We start from the raw sequence: 6,000 nt of genomic DNA, 5'->3' as shown, positions 1-6,000 counted from the left end.
TCCAAATAGTCAGGGAGAGATAGAGGAACAGATATGTGGGCAATCTCAGAGAGATGTAAAAATAATAGGGTAATAATAGTAGGGGATTTCAACTTCCCCAATATTAACTGGGATAGTCTTAGTGCAAAAGGCTTAAAGAGGGAGGAATTCTTAAAAGGCATACAGGAGAGCTTTTTGAGCTAGTACGTAGAAAGTCCGACAAGAGAAGGGGCAGTACTGGACCTAATCCTAGGGAACAAAGCTGGACAAGTGGTAGAAGTATCAGTGGGGGAACATTTCGGGGATAGTGACCATAACTCTGTAAGATTTAAGGTAGTTATGGAAAAGGACAAAGACGGGCCAGAAATAAAGGTACTGAATTGGGGGAAGGCCGATTTCAATTTGATAAAACAGGATCTGGCCAAAGTGGACTGGGAGCAGCTACTTGTAGGAAAGTCTACATCAGGCCAGTGGGAGTCATTCAAAGAGGAAATATTGAGGGCTCAGAGCCAACATGTACCCGTTACGGTGAAAGGTAGGACCAACAAGTCCAGGGAACCCCGGATGTCAAGAGACAGAGAGTATTGGATCAGGAAAAAAAAAAGAGGCTTATGGCAGATTCGGAGCGCTGAAAACAGTGGAGGCCCTAGAGGAGTATAGAAAGTGTAGGGGGGGTACTTAAAAAAGTAATTAGGAGAGCGAAGAGGGGACATGGAAAAACATTGGCAGGCAAGATAAAGGAAATTCCTAAGGCATTTTATAGGTATATTAAGGGCAAGAGGATAACCAGGGAAAGAGTCGGGCCTATTAGGGAACAAAGTGGCAATCTGTGTGGGGCCAGAGGACATAGGTGAGGTTTTAAATGATTACTTTTCATCTGTTTTTACTGTGGAGAATGACACTGTAGATGTAGAGATCAGGGATGGGGATTGCGATATATTTGAACATATTAATATTGAAAGGGAGGAATTTAGCGGGATTAAAAATGGATAAATCCCCAGGCCCAGATGAGATGTATCCCAGGCTGCTATGTGAGGCAAGGAAGGTGATAGCAGGGACTCTAACACAAATGTTCAGGTCCTCTCTGGTCACAGGAGAGGTGCCAGAGGACTGGAGGACCACGAATGTGGTACCATTATTCAAGAAGGGTAGTAGGGATAAACCAAGTAATTACAGGCCGGTGAGTTAAACATCAATGGTGGGAAACTATTGGAAAAAATTCTGAGGGACAGGATTGATCTGCATTTGGAGAGGCAGGGAATAATCAGGGATAGTCAGCATGGCTTTGTCAGGGGGAGATTGTGTCTACCTAACTTGATTAAATTTTTCGAGGAGGTGACTAGATGTGTAGATGAGGGTAAAGTAGTTGATGTAGTCTACATGGACTTCAGTGAGGCTTTTGATAAGGTCCCGCATGGGAGATTGGTTAAGAAGGTAAGAGCCCATGGGATCCAGAGCAATTTGGCAAATTGGATCCAAAATTGGCTTAGTGGCAGGAGGCAGAGGGTGATGGTTGAGGGTTGTTTTTGCGATTGGAAGCCTGTGACCAGTGGTGTACCACAGGGATTGGTGCTGGGACCCTTGCTGTTTGTAGTGTACATTAATGATTTAGATGTGACTATAGGAGGTATGATAAGTAAGTTCACAGATGCAACAAAAATTGGTAGTGTCGTAAATAGTGAGGAGGAAACCTTAGATTGCAGGACGTTATAGATGGGCTGGTAAGATGGGCGGAGCAGTGGCAAATGGAATTTAATCCTGAGAAGTGTGAGGTGATGCATTTTGGGAAGACTAACTAGGCAAGGGATTAAACAATGGATGGTAGGACCCTAGGAAGTACAGAAGGTCAGAGGGACCTTGGTGTACTTGTCCATAGATCACAGAAGGCAGCAGCACAGGTAGATAAGGTGGTTAGGAAGGCATATGGGATACTTGCCTTTATTAGCTGAGGCATAGAATATAAGAGCAGGGAGGTTATGATGGAGCTGTATAAAATGCTGGTTAGGCCACAGCTGGAGTACTGTGTACAGTCCTGGGCACCACACAATAGGAAGGATGCGATTGCACTGGAGAGGGTGCAGAGGAGATTCACCAGGATGTTGCCTGGGCTGGAGCATTTCAGCTATGAAGAGAGACTGAAAAGGCTAGGGTTGTTTTCTTTAGAACAGAGGAGGATGAGGGGAGACATGATTGAGGTGCACAAAATTATGAGGGGCATTGATAGGTTAGATAGGAAGAGACTTTTTCCCTTAGTGGAGGGGTCAATAACCAGGGGGCATAGATTTAAGGTAAGGGGCAGGAGGTTTAGGGGGTATTTGAGGAAAAAAATTTTCTCCCAGAGGGTGGTTGAAATGTGGAACGCACTGCCTGACGGGGTGGTAGAGGCAGGAGCCCTCACAACATTTAAGAAGTTTTTAGTTGAGCACTTGAAACGCCGTAGCATACAAGGCTACAGGTCAAATGCTGGAAAATGGGACTAGAATAGTTAGGTGCTTGATGGCCAGCACAGACATGATGGGCCGAAGGGCCTGTTTCTGTGCTGTATAACTCTATGACTCTTCACCATCCTGTTGTGGCACAACCTGACACTGGCTGCTGAAGTTTGAAATTCAGGGGCTTTGCCTCAGTTTTACATTGTTCCCAGAAGCCTCTGAGGCATGCCCATTAAAAGAGAGACTTCAGCAGGGCTTTTTCCCAGTCTGGCTTTGGACTCAGCTATAACAACAACTTGCATTTATATAGCACCTTTAATGTAGGTTAAAAAGTCTCAAAGTGCTTTACAGGAGCAATTATCAGACAAAATTTCACATCAAGCCAGATAAAGAGATTATGACAAAAGGTCATTGACCTGAAAACTGAAACATTGGGCTGGATTTTATCCTGCCCTTGGAGATGGGGTGGGAGTCGGGTTGCAGGGGGAGTGGGGTGGCATGCCCAACATTGTCCTGCCCCATGCCATTTTGTCTGCAGTGGGCACCATGGTGGACAGGAAGTCTGCTGGGAGGCCAATTAAGCCACAAAAGTGTCCCGTTAGCCTGTGTGGAGGGCTCACTGCCGCATGGAGACGCTGCCAGGTAATTTCTGGCCGCCTCCTAGCGAGCTCGGGGGCGGGGGGGGTGGTCTTTCCTCGGAGGAGGGCAATCCATGACCCATGGAGGTCCACCCCCCTGGCAGCGATGGCCACCACTGCTGCCAGACCTCCTGCCCCGCCCTCACCAACCAACTGCCCACTCCCTCACTAGGGCCTGCCTGACTGTCCTCGGCTACTCTGACCCCACTCACCTGGGGTCCCGGGGTCTTCACCATTGGCGCTGCTCTGAGCCTCCTGTAGTACCGGCAGTGGCCACCACTCCCAGTGGTACTGCTGAGCTGCTGGCCCTCCAATTGGCCAGCAGTTCTAGGTACGGGAGCTCATCCCTTAAAGGGATGGCATCTCCGATGGCAAGCATTTCATTTACCTGCCCGCCATTGAATTCAGCTAGGGTTCTGATAGAGGAACGAGGCAAGGTCACCCCCCCCCCCCCCAACGTGCTGCCGGGATCCATTATAAAATCCTGCCCCTTAACCCTGCTTCTCTCTGCACAGATGCTGCTTGACCTACTGAGTATTTCAGCATTTTCTGCTTTTATTTATAAAGCGATACTAGGATAGGTGGCCAAATGCTTGGTCGAAGAGGTAGTTTTTAAGGAGGGTGTTAAAGGAGGAGAGGTGGAGAGGCTGAGAGGTTTAGGGAAGGAATTCCAGAGCTTAGGTCCCAGGCTGTAGAAGATGAGACCACCAAAGGTAAAGTGAAGTAACTCAGGGACGCACAAGAGGCTAGAGTTAACTGGGATTTATGAATAGGGACATAGAGTACAAGAGCAAGGAGATTACGTTGAACTTGTATAAGACACTAGTTTGGCCTCAGCTGGAGTATTGCATCCAGTTCTGGGCGCCGTTCTTTAGAAAAAGCTTGAGGGCACTGGGGAGAGTACAGAAAAGGTTCACGAGAATGGTTCCAAGGATGAGGAATTTCAGTTATGAAGATAGATTGGATAAGTTAAGACTGGTTTCCTTGGAGAAGAGAAGGCTGAGAGGTGATTTGATAGAGGTATTCAAAATCATGAGGGGTCTGGACAGAGTAAATTGACAGAAACTGTTCCTACTTAAGAAAGAATTGAGAACAAGAGGTCACAGATTTAAAGTATTTGGTAAGAGAAGCAAAAATGACATGAGGAAAAACTTTTTCACTCAGCAAGTGGTTAAGGTCTGGAATGTGCTGACTGAGAGTGTGGTGGAGGCAGGTTCAATTGGAGCATTCAAAAGGGAATTAGACAGTTATATGAATCAGAAGAATGTATAGGGTTACGGTGAGAAGGCAGGGGAATGGAACTAAGGGAATTGCTCTTTCAGAGAGCCAGTGAGGACATGATGGGCCAAATGGCCTGCTTCCGTACTCTTAACAATTCTGTGAGTGCAGCTATTTTGTAGGGTTGTAGGCTACCCTGATGATGTTGGCATCCCAACCATTTACACTTATGGAAACCTACTTCCCACATCCCAAGATGCTGCCTTTCTCCCTTAGCTCGGTTTACTGCGTTTGGTACTGGGGAAGGTTGAAAAATGCCCTGCGCTGGTGCTGTCCCAAGTGAGACCAGCAAAGGCGCTGCTTGTCCTCTCTCAGTCTCTCAGGGAGGAGGGCCTCTTAGTCTCCTCCTTTCTTTCTCAGTATTCGCCGTTTCGGTTTTCTTTCTTTCCAGGCAGCAGGGCTTTTTCAGTTCTTCTGCACACTCAGCCCCGAGTCGCCATCTTCCTGTTTAGCGGAATGTGTTAAGGCTGAGCAGCCTGGGAGAGGCAGTGGCTGAGTGAGTGAGACACTGACACAGCAGACAGCACTCAGAGCGCACGGCTTTCTGCAGCGTCTCTGCGATAACCATCCAGGGAGAAGCCAGCAGCAAAAGGCGCAGGCTGAGGTGTGTGAACTTCGCTTTATTTTCCGACCTCTTATTTCCAGATGTCTTTCCACTCCCCTTCCCTGTTGCTTTAGCTGGGTGTGTGATGTGGATGGAGTCTGCGGCGCACTCATTCACTTCCAAATCCCACCGCTCATGCAGAAAGGCGGCTTGACGCGAGCAGCAAGGAGATGTGCTGCTGTTTAATCCTTTCCTCAGAATGAATGGGTGATCTGATTTCTGGTATCCATGATGGTAATGTTACCAAGAATCAACACTTCAATTTGAATTTCGCGTGCAAGACCATTTGCATGTTGCCAGTGTAGATGTTAACAGTGCATGTGCCTTTCTTCAGATTTACACGTTTCTTATTCAGCAGATTTTGTGTGCGAAACTTCAGGAACCGAGGAAGGTATTTGCATTCATTCTGAAATGGTGTTTCCTAAACTGGACCAAGTATTTCTGGTTTGAATCCTGTAGATGGTGTTTGAAGCTGGTGAATTGAATACACAAAGGGCTGATGTTGCAGATGTATGAGATGGATGTTTGGCTGGCATCTGTCTGGCGATATGTGGGTCTGGGCGCAGTCTTGGTTTCACGGCACGGATAGACCGGAGCGTGAGAGATTTGTAACATTTTCATCCAGAGCAAATCTCAGAGCTCGCGTTTAAACTGCATCCTTGCATCCTGGGGCAGGAGGCTGTGACTTTTTGTTATGCACCAACATTAGCTCCAAAAGTACAAACACAGATATCCTCAGTCATTCACTTCAGGTCACATTTAACACAGTCTTTTTGTTTCAATTAGATACAGGCCGATTTATTCAGTGTGTTAATTCAAATGTATTCAGCAGGCCGATTAAAAAAAATGGTTTGTTGTAAATCTTAAAACTGATGTAAATAAAGCAGATTTTATTTAATTACTCATCACTGCGAGTGTGTTAGAAGCAATCCTGAACATACTCTGCAGTGATTTATTGTACAGTAGTTGACAGGTGACCCATTCTCTAATTCCACAGTAGCTCAGAGCACTCTGCTGGTGACTGAGATAAGCTCGGATTTTCCGGCCCCGGCTTCCTATTATCACTTAC

General features: G+C 46.7%; 1 protein-coding gene across 1 annotated transcript in view; it reads left to right on the top strand.

The window, feature by feature from the left end:
- Nucleotides 1-4,681: 4,681 nt before the first annotated feature.
- Nucleotides 4,682-6,000, top strand: part of cdc42se2 (CDC42 small effector 2) — a 226,978-nt gene continuing 225,659 nt past the window's right edge. The window contains exon 1 of the mRNA XM_068030164.1: nucleotides 4,682-4,931. The gene's annotated coding sequence lies outside the window, so the exon portion shown is untranslated. The remainder of the gene's footprint in view (nucleotides 4,932-6,000) is intronic.

The sequence above is a fragment of the Heterodontus francisci genome, chromosome 4 (assembly GCF_036365525.1).
Source record: "Heterodontus francisci isolate sHetFra1 chromosome 4, sHetFra1.hap1, whole genome shotgun sequence".
Taxonomy (NCBI): Eukaryota; Metazoa; Chordata; class Chondrichthyes; order Heterodontiformes; family Heterodontidae; genus Heterodontus; species Heterodontus francisci.
The sequence above is the reverse complement of the archived record's forward strand: the minus strand, read 5'-3'. Positions and strand labels throughout refer to the sequence as shown.